This window comes from Varroa jacobsoni, unplaced genomic scaffold (assembly GCF_002532875.2).
Source record: "Varroa jacobsoni isolate VJ856 unplaced genomic scaffold, vjacob_1.0 scaffold_703, whole genome shotgun sequence".
NCBI lineage: Eukaryota > Metazoa > Arthropoda > Arachnida > Mesostigmata > Varroidae > Varroa > Varroa jacobsoni.
The window spans coordinates 154587-171507 of NW_019213605.1; positions in this window are offsets into that span (position 1 = coordinate 154587).

Here is a 16921-nt window from a genome sequence, read left to right on the forward strand (position 1 = left end):
TCTACATCAACAAACGCTATGCAATTTGCCTGTTAGATTGGATCGTCTCATAATTTTATCGATTCTATAAAATTGTGATCTATGAGCAGGTTAAGCATATTGCCGGATGACTTATTTATTTATTTATTTATAGAATTTGTTTGATTCCGATGTCACAGAGGCCGTTCCTGTGTATATAGCTTCCTTCCCTGATTCGAACAAGTTGTTAATATTATCGATATCGTCAGCTGTTGGCTTTCCTAGCAGTGCATACATTATGACCACGGAACTAACCGGCATCAACACGCTGCAAGACTGCTACGTATACTAGATATATCCTGTCTATTTTGCTTGTTATCACACTTTTCATATAGTCCGCAATTACAGTTAAATAGAAAATAGTGATTAAAGAGGTTAGTCGTCTCATAAATAAGACAGTACTATATGTGTTCAAGCTGCATCTAGGTGAAGCGGTACTCAAGCGCCCATCATCTCGATCTTCACGCGCTGATCTTTGCAACATGATTTATATTGCACTGTCTAATCAACGATGCACTATAGGGTTTAACAAACACTTCTCCTGTTCTTCTATTATTCTTAAAAATACAACTTAAACAACGAACTTTGTAGTTTATGTGATTTCTATCAAGCAAGGTCTCAAATAAACTATAGCGTTTATTTTCATAAACAATAACATTGAGCCCCTTTTAGCGGTCGAAGTTGAAGCTCTCAGGCTGCCAAGACTCTAGAAACGCGGCAGACGCCAACACTAGCCGATCTGCTTGAGAGCATCCTTACTCAGTCAATTTTCTCCCGGAAGGCAAAGTTGAAGCGCACTGAAGTGTACAATCTTAGTCTTCCTCGATGTTTGTTTAACTTATCTGCAGAAAAAAGCCTGCGTATTATCAATGAACAAATAGTGTAACTGTCACAAAGCTCAATGAACAACAACTTGCTTGCGTCTTCAAGCCGTCAGTGTTCAACCCGCTACCTGATAATACTCAAGCCCGCTTAGCAACAGACGGATGAGGCGCTATAAAACCAACAATAAATAAATAATAATAAACCAACAACAAATAAAAACGGCAACAATTTACCGATGAAGAAGGAACAGGTTTAGAGTCATCCTGTGCGTCTTGTCGTGGAGGGGGTCCCAACGGAAGGCTCGCGTCTTAAGTACGAGCGTAATGCAATGAAAAAGTGCACAGACAAAAAGAAAGAGAACGAACGCCAGGCTCAGACAGAGAGAGAGAGAGAGAGAGAAAGAGTACTTCTAAGTACTTCGAGTTTTCATACGACGAACATAAGCGCACCGGGAGATAACTTCGAAAACGCTCATCTCTCAACAAATTTCGCTTAAAACTCGAGCGAAAGCGTCTCTTGACTGCAAACACCTTCTCTACGCGTTAGGTACTAGGACACAATAGCCGGTTATCAAACAAAAACTAGGAACTTTTGTTGACAACGCCCGCTGTATTGTCATATAATCTGTTGATTGATAGTGGGTCTTCGACTACAAACTAAATTTTTCTAGAAGCGGTTAGTTGCTCGATGAGCGACTGTGGTTAGTGCCAAATTGACTGAGATCCAGGCGATAACTGCAATTAACGACCATATACATAAACGTAAAGAAGAGATGCTGTGAACGAATACGACTGATCTTCGTGATGGTCTGATATGGCCACTGCGATTTTACTTGCTTGTCGCGGTGATCGAGGCTGTTTTTTTTTTGATATGTACATAGATAGCATAGATATAGCCTAATAATGCTAAACGCACAGTATAGACATTCTTTTTGTTCGACTAGCAACCAAAATCAAGTCTCGTGCTTTTCAAGTTTTTTCAAGCCTTGTACACCTCGCTTGTTGAACCGAAATAATTTTAATAAACGTTAAAAGGTTCGTCAGTCGTTTGGATACGCTGATGTGACGTAGATCAGCACTTACACTGCTCGCACACAAAAATGGAAATTGAAGACATCTTTGGATTCCCAGTCTTCTTATAATAACAAACGTGCTCTGGCTTAGAAAATATTTTCATAGGATTTTATGACCTAGAACAGGCAAGACAGCTTAGCGTTTTTAAATCTCGTACTATTGTTTATAAATAAATAAGGAATAAAGAAGGTAATAATAAATAAGGAAGGTAAAATAAGGAATGCATTGATAAGAGCGCACAAATTTTAGATCCACTATATTCCATATTAGAGTGTCGACGAAATAGAAATCAGTGTATGTGTATTTATATGCATACGAAGATATATAGTGACATGAATGAAGACCCAAAGGAAGTAGCCATGGGTGGTAAAAAATAGAAGTAGCAAAAAAGCTTTCCGGAGACCAACGGCCGCAACATAGACTCAATAGCAAAGTCATTCAATTTGATCCTTTCGAAGCAAATGGAAAAAGAAAATAGCGCAAGAGGAATTAAGCTTGTTCAAAAACATATGACTGCGTAATACGACGTCTTTTAAATTTAAAACAAATTATATACATTTTAAGTAAATTAGATACAGCCCTCATCGCGGCTGTGCATGATAACTTTTCGTATACTTAATCAGAAGTCAATAGCTAGAGGAACGTTTTTTTTTTACTCAGTGCGAAATTGTAATGATGCTTTTACGTCCATAGGACACGCTGGAAGCTTATTAAAAATATGTGAGTAAGTATTAAGAAATACAAACTACTTGGAAATATCTGGGAGTTTTGAAAATTTCGACATTTTTTCGTAGATGACTTTTCCATTCTTTCGTTGTAACTTTAACTTGATGCTTGCTTAGAATGATCTTAAAGTATTACTTACGTTTACTAATTTCGATGGATCTGCTCATAAGCAATAAAAAATAAATAGTAATGCATCTAAACATGTTTATCCGCTTTATTCGCTTCAAAATAAAACAAAATTCGCGTACTTTACTTTTGGCTGTGATTCACATGTAAAATAATCAGGCTATCATGATCTTTACTGTGAAAATACTGAAAGGTACTGTGAAAATGACAGAAAAAAGCATTAGGGTGTTTAAAAAAGCTGGACGAACATTTTAACTTTCCGCTAGCTTGTAGTACTTTAATGATGACTGAAAGGCAACACGGACTTGATAAAAACTACCTTATTTAGTCGTCTTATATGTAAATAATGATGTTTCTCAACAGGATATGCTTTAAAATGGTTTCTAACATTTTATTTTTCAAAAAAAAAAAAAGTAGATCAAATTGATAAACACTTCGATATCGCTCGTCAAACTGAAAAAAATTAGCCCTAAACGTCCTAAAATTCAGCTTCTGCGATCAGTAGAGCCTTGGGTAGTCATGTGCGCTGTTACAGCATCGTGAAATTAGTAACATGTATTGGGCAAGATGGCCTTTGTGATATCGAAAAGCGAACGGAGAGTTTCAATCAGGAAACACAAAACCAGCCATTACTATTCGGCATATGAGAAAAATGGCCTTAGTCTTCAAGCAGTGACCGGTACAGTTAGGTAGTCCTATTTAAAGATAACGAAAGGATGCATTTACTTGGCTCATTTTTCGGGTACGCAATTCCGGCATTTTTTTTTACGCTCTCATTCTAGAAAATAGCAAAAAATAACTTGCATTATTCACACAAGGCTGTGTAGCACAAATATGTGACAGAGCGTTTTTGCGACTTTTCCTAAAAGATAATAAACAACTATAAAGAGAATTAACATAAGACCAATGCGCAATGGAACATAATAGAACGTGCTACTTATAAAGAAAATCCCACATGCAGCTTTGATAAACGTAATCATGTTAAATAAGAAAAGGGTAATAGACACTACCTAGCTAAACGGTTATTATAAAAACAACAATTGTAGAGGGAAAATATGTTTATCTATATAGATCCAGAAACGTAAAGGTTTAGGCTAACTCGCGCGATACCACATGATAGGTGGTCGTTTTGTGCATTGCAGAATTACTAAATAGAATTAGATTTGTAGAAATTATAATTACGCAAGAAAATGCATTAAAATATGAGGTTTTACTATGAAAAAAAAGAAACAAGCAACGTCACAAAGGCTGCAATAAGCACGGTTTAGATATTTAACTGTATAACCTATATTTTTCTGCAAGATCATTTAACTCTTTTTAACTAACGATTTTTCGATATATGAATTTTGATTTGTTTCCTTGTACATTTTGTTTTTATCGCGATGAGTTTGTATTTTAAGATACATCCGTTACGTTTCGAAACAACAAGGAACAAGATACGTTTCGAAAAATTACACGTCACAGTTTCTGGATAATACGTTGACATCGTATGATATCCAAGAGAAAGCGAACTAGCAAACATGAATGGCAGCCACCTATGAAAAACAAGTATATATGATACACCTGTAAATAGATAGATAGATAGGTAGATAGATAGATAGATAGATTGTAGACTGTAGATAAAACTAGATTGGGGTTAGAGCTTACTTACTCGAGTGATACCTTCCCGTACAATAACAACGTCCGAAAATTCTGAAGTAGGTTAAACGTGACGTTGGTTGGAAAAATTCCACTGTTCGAATATACTAATACTATGGCAGTTATAAGCACACACTAACTGTGATAATCGTAAGCACTAACATATATACACTGAACCTTTGGAACTTTACCACTGGGAAGCTTCGGGTTTGAAAATATCTACGTGTGGCAATTGTAATTGCGCTTTGGCTCTATATTATAAATAGTTCCCGTATGATTACATAGTTACCGACGGTGACTGATCTGATAGCAAACCGTGGCAGATACAGTTCTAAATATGTATCACTAGATTTATCCGCTTCACTCGACCTGCTAGGGCCAATGATAACAGTGCGGCAAACCGATCGAAATCTTGTCCGGCATGAGCCTCTTTTGGACAGACGCCCCGCTCTGTCCGCTGTTAGGTTTTTGTTCACAGCCTACCTAGCTGAAATTCGCTATTCTATGACGGGAGATGATCATTAAGTTAGTCGTTGAATTAGCGCCTAGGACATTGTGTCATTTTTCCCGAGATGTGAATATCTTCCACTATCGTGACGGTTTACGGAGGCAAATTTCAGCCCTGCCAAAGAGCCAGCCGCTTCGTATTTTCTTCCTTTTCTATCACTGACCTTGGGCAGCAATTGAGTATTATACTAACATTTAAGTTCTACTGCACTACGTTCATTACACCGATGCAAGTAACGTATACAGAATCGTATGTGTGTACTGTGCTCAAACGTATAGCTTTCCCCTTTTCTACCGTCTACAGCCTCAGCTATGTGCATCAACCACTTTTGAAGAGAAACGAACGGCTTCTGGTTGGAAAAGGTCCGACAAATCAACCTCATGAAGCAAAGTCCCTTCGGATGGCGGCTGCTGCCAATTTCGTTCTATCTCTGCCTTTCCTATAGGGAACTCAAGGATTTTTCCCACCAGTGGAGAAGGAAAGCGACAGATTCAACTCGCTTCCTCTCTTTCCGCTCGCGAGACGTTAGAGCGATTGAAATGGTGAATCGCAAAATCTACCCTTGAGGGTAGATTTCAGCTCTACGCGTTGAAATGGCACTGCTGCACTCCGCGCCGTTACAATACTGTCCGGGTGCTGACGATTTCGAGTAACATACATACGACTAATCAATCTTGTACATCGGAGAGAGCGTTAGTCGTTCACCCACACCTGCTTTCTTTCTCTTTAACTTCAGTGACCTACCTCTGTCTAGAAGTGACTGACGATTTGCCACGGCTCCGATCTACGCGTTGACTACAGCGGAAAAGGGACGAGGGACGTTTAGCCTCTAGCTGAGCTCAACGGAACCAACCTTGTGATACAAGCAGATCATCATAAACCGACAAGAAGAGGGAATTAAGCCGCTTAGAATTATTCACCATTGTTCACAGGTCTCCGCAGTCAACGTCGTCGTCGTCGTCTCTGTCATCGTTTTCTCCATCTACCCATCGCTATCTTTCGTAGCTACACCGCGTCCCTCATGAAGGCTGTAGAGATCGCTCTTGAGATCAGTTTCAAGTGCTATGCGGCTGTATAGTGGCTGGCCTCCGTCTCATCTAGCACACACTCGTAGCGCATGCTTGTATCAATCAGGATCATCAAAGGAATCTTGTCCATTTGGTCCTTTTTATCTTCATGAAGCGCTTTATGGATCGAATACTACTTGCTCCCTTTGATCGCTCGGTGGAATTTGACACAATTTTCGAAGTGTCTTCTTGCGGAAACGATAAATAAATAAAATGCATTTTTGCAACCTGGTGCAAAATTGCTGTGTATTGATGACGACAGCTAGGCCACCAAGATTCACTGTTAGAGTTATATCGACCATTCAAGACTCATAAAACACAAACGAACCACTCACAAGAGGCAGAGCCCATAATCGTATTAGTATGAACAAATTGGCTGCATGTGATTGGGTTTTACGTGCGCACCATTTCATATATATATATATATATATATATAGATTATCCACGATGTACAAGGCTCGATACTTAACTTAGACGATGTACCTAAATTTAGAGCTTAGCATAAGAACAAAATAAAGCGTCGGTATAAGCACTAATATGGTAAAAGGTAAAGTAAAATGCTCGGTAGCTGTTTTAACATGAAACATGATGGGTAAGTTTTGCCAGCTGGTGATAATGCTCGTCTTCGGTATATAATATTACCATTTGTTTTTTTCAGATTAAAATCAAAAACAAGAGGTGTTTTATAAAGAAGCTTCGTACAAACAGACAAATCACTTATGGTCACTTATGATTAGAATCTAAATCATAGACATAGAGACCATAGAAATAGAACAAGATCATCAATATGTAATTATTTATTCAACAAGTTAACTTAATTAGCACCTTAGTTAGTAGCGACGTAAACATTGAATCGATCATTCCGAACCGATATGTTTGTTATAAATTTGTATCAATATTTTCAAGTAGTTATACCACGACATGACAATTTCCGATCAAAAATTCGCTCTGTCGACCTTATGGCAAAAGCTTGCAAAGTGACGGAAAATCTTTCAAAGGAAAATTATTTTCTTGCCCCCGTATTTACTCTGTCATGTTTAATTTACGATTCTGTAATTTATATTTTCATTAAAACATCATTGCGTCATGTTTACTTTGCGCATAGTTGAATCCGAATCCTTGTTCTCGTTTGCTTGGATGCTGAACACGTGTAAACTGTATGCGCGTACCCATCTGTTTCAGCGGATGTGAGGCTGACCACCCTCCCCCCCCCCACGCCTCGATCAAGTGGTGCTCTTTCGATGGAGGATGACCGAGGCAAACGGGGTAGTACAGCAGATCAGGGTTTTTCCATTGAACATACGCGAATTACCTTTTGACTTCATTCTCCTATAGTCCCAGGATACCGATGCTTAATTATTCTTTATGTGAGCTGCGCCTTTGGTCTTAACGGTGTAGTCACATAGAATTTTGTGGTTCGCACTCGGCTATCCATACGCATTCGCGGCGCACGACGATACTCTATGCGAATAAGTGAGTAATAGCAGTCTGCCTGTAATAGCACGAAGCCGCAAAACATCGCTGCAGGCACGGATACCGTACCACAGGGGGGTGTTCTAATGACGCAAACTAACGCGGTTTGACTAGAGTGCGAAAGTATCGACGGACCAGGAGTTGGTGCATTTCAGTTGCCAGCTGGGTTGGTACTGGGGCAGCATACTTTCGTGTTTGAGCGCACCTGTGTATATGGGTGAATTGACATCCAAAACTTTCACCTGTTACTTTCCACAAACAGAAGACAATGGGGGCTATAGGGCATGGGTCGGCGATGTATTTTTTGATTGTTTCACCTTTGACCATTTGGCATGTTTGCCTATCGAGTCGATACATGTATTCCCCGGTAGGCTTAATAACTCTGGTCTATTCTTAATAAAATGACTGCGATGCAGACTTATGCCAGGTCGCATAACCTGTGCTACAGTGTAATAAAACGCATAGGTATCGCTAAGTGCCAATCGACCTCGAACGAAGCTTCGAATATGAAATTATGCAAGCAATCGTATTCAGTAGGGTTTCCAAGCCTTAGTTAGTACAACATACAGCCTGCCACCCATAAATTGTCCCTAAGGACTAGGAGCAGCTGAGTTTATTTAAAGCGATGAATATGCGTGCGTGGGTAATTAATTGTATAATGCAAAGAATACTACCGTGTCTCTCGCGTGTCTTTGTCAGTTGTCTCGGAAGGGCCGCGCGCACGAGTTGAAGGTCACGCCACACATTATGGGCGACCGCATTGTCGTATTAGCAATGTATCTGTGTGCGTTAAGAGCACATATTTCATTCGACTGTCGCTTTCGTATGCAGATGGATACATAAACACACGTTTTTGTGGGCCCACACTTGCTCTGGCCGTACTTCTGTCGGGCATGGCAATACGACCATTGTAACCACTTTTGCGTTATATTAAATGGCGCCTTTTTTGACCTGTTTGGGTACGGCTGACAGCTGAGCAATGTTATGTAACGATAAACCAAGATAACACGAAATTACATTTCATACAACACTTTTATTGAAGAAATTTAGACTACTGCTTAACAGAACCATATCGTTCTTTAGTTGACATAAATTTTGCTTATTATTATTATATATTTCGTAACTGTAACTAAAATTGCAACAATACCATAATATTACGTAAATAAAGCTCTTTCTAACGCCGGCGATATGCTATAGGAGTACAATGATTCTATAGTAGAAAGAGGGAAGGCCACAAACGTAGAACTCGATTTGAAGATTAAAAAAATCGTAGGTAGCCACAGGCCGCTTAGTTAATCTGATGTTGGCTTCAATCCCCGTTTAAAATTTATAGTGCATTAAAAAAGTACGGTGCTCCACTACTCTGTCTATTCTGACAGGTCCGTACTCATGCCTGTGTTGTTTACAACGGAGTTCCAACTTTTGTAGGCACCTCGAACCGCTTTGTTGCTATTTCTGCCGGTAAAAAAATGATTAGGTGGAGAAGAGCCAAGCTACCAGCTGGCATGTGAGCGTCACGCCTTTGACTTTGCATAATTGATCGATGCTTTTAACATCCTGTCCTCCTTTTCAGCACTGACGAACGGTGGTCATCATTTCCGTCCCCAACTAGGCTTTTCCTTTCCGTCCTATCATCGGATGAGTCAGCCAGGAACGACCAGATATCTATAAAACACAGTCTTCAATCGATTACACGTGTACAATATAGAAGATCTAAATACGCTCAACTAGAAGCTAGCCGTCAGGAAAAAACCGACGGGACGGAGGGCTGGCTGATGGTCCACGGCCGATGGAGGCGATTTCGAATCAATACGCTCAGATTTATATTCGCTGTGAGTTATTTGGAGTTTTGGTGAGACGCAAGTGGGCAAGCGGCCCGCGGAAAGCACAGTTCACCGTGCGCGTCATGCGGTGTCATGGATTCTATTGTGGTGGCCTAGTTTTTGCATTTTGCCCTCATCGAGATGATTGATAAAGTCCAACATTTCAAATAGACGAGAACAATAGCACTGCATCTCAGCTCGACAGCGTTTTATGCCTGAATAGGTTGCAGAGTAAGTCATTAACATATTTTGGCCATGTCAGTTTCCTACGAGATGGGGGCGCATCTTTAACGGCACTTCTCGTTCAGTTACTTTATAGAACGCACGGAAACTAGCATATGTTGCTCAACTGCAAAGGAAGTAGACCTCTTATACCTAACAATTTTCCTTTGTCGAATCTGCTTATTGGTAAATTTATATCTAAATTAATAATATCGGGGCATTCATCTGGATATATTTTTGTGAGTTCCCTAGTGAATGAGCGATTCGAGCATTTATGGTATCTGCCTCAGGGATACGCATGGGACTTTGCGACCTTACCTAAACTTTAACCCATATGCCCTCAACGTTCGCTCACTGTACATAAAACAGTTTTTTTTTTTTATATACTTTTCGCCCCCATGTCTATATGAGTCGCGTCAAGGTTAGGCTATCGCCCCCGCAAAGAAGTTATGAAGTTGCTTACATATGGTATCCATGTGTGAAGCCGGTGGGGCAACCGTCTGTGTTGACACAGCATAATTAACGGGGTTAATTTTCCGCCCGGTCCCGACCAGGCTCAATAACCCAATCGACGCTTTTAGGCGACACCGAGATGCCGTGCTGTCGCACTCTCATCTGTTCACTGCCCGCCAGCCATCAGCCTGCTGAACTCCGCTAACATTACACGTCACTTTCCGCTAAGCAAGCAGCCAGTCAAAAAGCCGACTGGGGTAAAAACGACTGCTACTTAGAGCTACTGTGTGACCGAACATAGCCTTGTACACGGTACTTTGCTACTTTCAACTTAGCCACCAGTCTTGCGGATGCCATGCGGGATCGCTACTAATCATCGCAAGCCAACATTTATGCTCTCCTCTTATTTTTGGTGCTGTCACTATTCGGCTTTGTCTGTTTGTCCCTCTGTAGCCGCCTTTCTCGCATACACTGCTACATTTAAGAGACCCAGGCACACGATGCCCAGTTGTTTTTCATTCACGTTTGGTACTCGCGCAAGCCTTCGTTTGCTTCCCGCTTGATCTCACACATCCTCTGTGATCGCCGCCGCTGCGTGTTAAGCAACTAATTGCTACACATGCCATTAATCGACGCTGTCCGCTGACTCTTAGCACTAATGAAACAGACCGAAAACAAACAAAGAGCCCGCATCGTTCAACTACAAAACTACATACAACTAATGGTATTCCAACTTTGAACAGAGCGGGGGGGAGGGGGGTTCGGACCACGCACTTAGAGAGTCGTCGCACAACGATCCATCGCCATCTGTAAATCAATATCATTCATAGCTAATGACACCTACAGCTGAAGTCGCAACGTAATTTTTAGATAAATTAGCGCCCTATAAGGGCCCGCCGAAGCAGGGACCCAGAGATGCGATGCGTCCCTATGCAATTCGTAGGCGTAAATGCACCTGACTGAGCTCGCGAATGAAGTTAAATGTATTTATAAGAAAGAATTAAACACATCGTACGGAGTTTCATCAGGAGGTGGTTGAAAATTGAGGCGCCTTATAGGCGTTGAAAAATGTTTATGTTAGTTTACTTAATGCAATACCGTATGCAAAGTATGGTTAAGTCAGTAATTAGAAAAAAAAAAAAACTACATTAATAATTGTATTAATAACAATACGAATTTTGAACACAGTCATCGTCAATCACAGGCGGTACAGGTTGAGCTAAACTAACTATTTACACAGTATCTATAGCCTTTGTCACTCTCGATCTCAGTCAGATTCGTTTCTAGAAAACCTATTTAATACTTTACTCGTCATAATGTCGTATCAGTACAATAGAAATTCTATCAATAATATAGAAAATATCAGACTGTGGCAAACTTACGAAATACCCAGTATATTGTTGTAAGGGGGTTGCTTTCTGCAATTAACAAGCAAACAAGGGGGCCAGCTCTATCTACCCCTGATAGTTTGAACTTTATAATAGCTAATCGATAGAGTCCTTTCAATGATTGATGCTTGAATGATGCAGTTTTAGACGAACTAATCAACACGTTTACCTCTGATGTTTCGAATGCGGCGGTAGGTTTCGTAGGTAAACACTGTCCATTTTTAAATGCTAGCAAAAATGAAGTTATAATATAGGTACTTGATGGCACCATCGTGATAGGAAAACAGTATGGAGCGCTTCTCAGGTAGGCAACGATTTGACCCATAAGATCCGTAATCTTTAGGGGCAATTATTGAAATGAAAAAGTTTTCCTTGCCGCATAGCGTATCGTATTTTCTTATACACAACTTAAATATACAGAGCTAAATATAATTATTCGGAACATAATCTTTCAGAGTGATTTAGTATGGTTTAATTATAGCATTATGCTCTCAGAGTAAATGCGTATGTCGTCTGATCGATGCGAATCTTATATGGCCATCACAGGCCAATCTAATGAAGTATATTATATAGGACAATTGTTGAAGAGTTCGCAAAATTTATGGCTGAGTGATAAGTCAGATAGGAAGTGCCTTCCGCGCTATAACCAAGTGGTTCGAAATCGGTTGATTTCTAATTACGATTAGGTAACATAACTTCCTCATGCATAATGACTCGCTCCTACAATCATTAAAGCTTCTCTGATACAGGGTAACTGAACGCGTGGACGTAGTAACCCTAATGATAGATGCCTGGCTTTAAATGCAATGTGGGCTAAAAAGTCTATTAGTAAACAATCTGTGTCTATATTTCATGTATGAGATAGGCTTGCCATATCTAATACGGATATTTAGAACAAATGGGAATATCTAAGACAGTGGTATCGCTAACTTGTATAACTTACTGTAAAATTTAGTCAACGAGAAAAGCCATTGATTTTTTGTGATGATATATTTGTAATAAAATAAATTATCTTAATAAGTTCAATACATATTTTATGCACCTATGGCTTTATAGAAAAAAAAACGAATCTATTTTCGTGAGTGAAATTAATACAAGTCAAACTAAAGCGGGTTGAGTATTACGTAACAAAGAGCTCCCCCCCCCTCGCCCCCCACAAGCTTTGTCGATAAAATAAAATTAGAAAAGACCTAAAAATCTTACTCCGAAACAAGAGCGAATACTATGAATAGTCATGTAACATTTTTTCGAACAATAAAGCATACGCGCTGCTCATCTAAGAATTTTTGCCAGAAAAGACTGATTTAGTTAATACGATGGTATGCCACTATCGAAAGCCTTTTTGAGGCAGCCGGGTGATAGCAGGTGGGTCGGCCAAACTAACTTGTATTGACCGGTCTCGAAGGGGGTATTTTGCCTGGAAAAACATCTGACTGACTCCAGATGCCGCACTAATGAAGATTGGCATTACACGAAACCCCATTTCTAGCTTACTAGCAGAATTGCGGGCCTCGCGGGTATATTTTATTGGATAGTATAGTAATTCCGTCAAGGTAATCGGATATTTGCGTGATATTGGAGGCACACAACTAACCAGGTAGTAATAGCTGCCGCTTCATGGACATTGGTCGTCCGTATGCGTGAAACTAACCAGTCCAGAATTTCGTTATCAACCAAAAGATAGAGTTAGAGAGAGGGAGAGAGAGAGAGAGAAACCATCTTGAAATAGTGAGCCGTGTCTATTTATTGAGAAAAAGGTTTTCTAAAAGTCAGACTATACGTTCTTCGCATTCTTAGTAGACTTATCGCGCAAATCTGGTCAATAACACACTGTTAAATTTAACTGAATATGAGGGAGTCACGCATGCCGTACTCCGAAAAATAACCGGCATGAGAATAGTCACGAAAACAGGTGCCTCGTGAGAAGTTGTGCGGCTGTAATCGTTAGCGATTACTTTGTTGTGTGTAAGTTTAACTTCAGCTTCAGTGATAATATGATCTTTCTGAATACCATTCGAAGTGTGCATATGCATGCTGTGTTAACTGTATAGCGTAATATCAACCTCGAAACAGTGTTCCTTTGTATGTACCATTGGAGATTTTATTTGACGAATGGCTTTAATTTATCTAACCTACGTGCAATATATGCCTTGTGTTTATCATATTCCCTGGCGGACGTTTTACTACTACAAAAAACTATTCATTCATGCATGGGAGTAAAAGTTCCTACTACAAGCCACAAGCATTAGGGAACAAGCACAGCAGACGATTCTGGGATGCCTTTGGGATTTGCGTTAATGGAAAGACGTAAACGTTCGCTTGTTCCCCTCGAAGCAGCAGCACGTGGGTTGATGACTCTTTCTGTCCACGCTGTGCAATTTTGCATATAGCTATATGCTAGTTCTTTTTAAACGGTCCATCTATTGAACCCTCTATTTGCAGCAGGCTTTAAATGTAGGTCTACATACAACACCACCTCTAACGAACGCGTGCCTATGTTCGCATAATACCATGATTTTGCTTTTGCCTCAACATTGTATAGGAACAAATGCTCTGAATGGAAATAGGTTTATTCCCGCGAGCATGCATCCGCATTTCGTCATCACAGTATAGTCTCAAGTAGTCACTGTTTTTTCAACGACTTTTACCTTATCTAGAACTAGACCAATTCGAGCGTTTGCAATTTTTCTTTAGAAATTCGCATATTTAAATGTTGTCATATTGCCATCAAAGCACCGTTGAAAGTTTACGTCTAACGATAAAAGTAAGACTTCCTAGGAGCATGTTGTTCTGACCGGACCCTGTTAAAATCTGCTTTTTATGTTCAAGCTAAATATAACTTTTTTTTAAAATAGCTCAAACTTCAATAGCAAATAGCAGGTATAAATTTGAAATACAAAATATTTATCCATACTAGCTTAGCTCAAAGCATACAGCCTACCTTGTAAATTAAAGCTAAAATAAACAATTCAAATTATCCCACGTTATTTAATTACGGCCACATGTATTTTGAGATGGACACGACGAGGTTTCCCCTCTTACTCCGCCGGAGGTTCACACATTCAGACTTTCACTACTGGTATTATCAATACAGGGTTGTATCACCCCACTCCTCTGCTTCTTGTCTTTATTTTCAGTAAAAATAGCTGAATATATTATCTTATTAAATTAGCCAACTAGTGTTACGTGGATGCATCGTGTGCGTCCGAGCAATGCAGCCTGTAGCCGTTAAAATTGGTAAAGTTTAATGTTTTTGGGAATTCGATTTTGATGTAACATGGTACCTTAATTGATGAGCGCCAACTCCTTGCAAAATCGGTTCAGGTTCATAATTCAATATTTAATATTTTGGGATTGATTCTGTTATAAGTGGATTCAATCAAGTTTAGTCAATACGTACATGATGGTGCAAAGCGTAATCGCTCATAGCTTGAGGTACAAGTCGAAATGGGTATCCGGGACGTGCTTCACTCCCACAACTTTTAGCCTAACCGGAGTGGTAGATTTCAATGAAGCACCAGTGACATAGAATAAGAAAATTACCTGTTACAACTGTCAGGATACGGATGGTTGACTAACTACACTTATCGGCTGTGTTCGTGAAAAATCCATCAGATTTATTGTTATATACAACTTTTCTACAATCAGACAAACCTCTTGTTCAAACTAAGTATTTTAAGTGGCAATATTAACAAATTGAGAACTATCAGGGCTACTTAAAGTGAACACACTTATACAGAGTGGACGTATAGAAAGTATATACAGCGTCATGTGCTTAGGCATGTGCATTTTGGATTTCATGTACAATCTTATTTTGTCTGAACGCCTGTAATGCCTAAAAAAACTACGAGCGGCAAAAACATATGTATTGTTTAAGATCATTTAAAGGTAAGGCATTTGAGGAAGTTTAAAGACAAAGTGAACATTGGAAGGTAAATTCATATCAAGATCAGGCCGTTAGCCTCGGGCCGACGTCAACGCCGTGCCAGTCAAAGGCAAGGATCTTTAGGCCATACGAAAAGTGTTGTGCCTTTAAACAATAACCTACCAAGGTTTGCATCTCACTAAATGCGCAAGATGAACTGGTTGAATGTTTCAGATATAGCTTTTGACCTACGTAAAATTCAATTTCAGCTGAATAATATAAATCAGTGCGGTCGAGCTGTCAAATGAAATTATTCTAATGGGGTACTGACCAACCCTACGATGGAGTGCGTTCCGCACTCTGATTGGGTCGGGAATATAGCAAGTCGCTTAGCCCGGGATTATACTAAACCCTGCATTAACTCTCGTCCGAATAGCCTGAGAAGACCAAGCTCTAGGGCTAGGTGGGCCGAGCGGCTAACTTCTATATCAACCCACTGGTGTTATTCCGTCTTTAATCCCCCAAATCGCTCCCAGCAGAAGAGTACTTCAGCTTCATTGCAGGTTTACACAAGACTTAAAGAAGACAACGAAGACAATACCGGAACTAAAACAGACTCCAAATCAGGCTATATTAACCAGACGTAAACATTGGGCACAAAAAGCATGTACGTGCGTCTGCATCATACCACCATCTTCCTGTAGGTTTTTTAAACAGTCTCTCATGCCCTTGCCTCACGTCCTCTCGCGGACCAGCATTATACGGCTCCGGCGAAAGAAACAGTTTGCGGATATGTCTGAACAGTGAGCAAGAGAGAGATATCGTTGCATCAAACACCTCTGTCACAGTCCAGTCAATCAGCTTTTGGCATACTAACGGAACTAAATGTTAAACTCTTCTGCCGTTAAAAGAATACCCTGAGCAAATCCGTATAGAGGCATACGAAAGAGGTGGCTTGGTCGGCCAAGTCATTGACAGGCTCTCAATAGGCTAAATATTACAGCGGGAATAAAGCCGAACTACCATTCTTTGAAGATGCTTTCACGTCCCTAGACTTTCATCTCTGCAACATCCATTTGCCTGCTAGTTTCGTTTAGAAGAATGAAGTGTTGGTGCATGATTATGGTACTACATATACCACGAAAAGCTAACAGGCTCCATACAATGCCTCAGCCGACCTAGCCTTTAGTTGCGCCTTGAGAAGTAACCGTGCCCGACCACAGACAATAGAACGCATACATTAGAACGCTCCGAAATCAGATGCGCACGCACAGCATACATGCACACACTTACTGGCTCATACATTGTTTCTCTATGATCATGACTCGAAGCGTTCATACACATAGTTTTTCGCCATACGTGCAACCCAGTTGCGCCCGCGTTAGCTGAGCCTGTCGGCCGACGTAACCACCTACAGCTAAGTCGTCTTTCCGTTCGTATGGACACTAAGTCGCGAAGCGGCACAGTGCGAGAACATTTTATACTCCATTAGCTGATGTGTTTGCGTTCTCGGGACTTACTGCATGCTCCGATCAGCACCGTCGTTACCAGCGCAATCATAGTTACGGCCAACAAAGCCATGTTTGCAGAACTGCGTTAGATGGCGTAGACTGTATAGCGGCGGTATGTTTCTGTTCGAGCATACAAAACAGGCCAGTAGCCTTAATGCAATGCTCATACTGAACTAGATAAAGGGAAACAAAGGAAGAAGTTTTT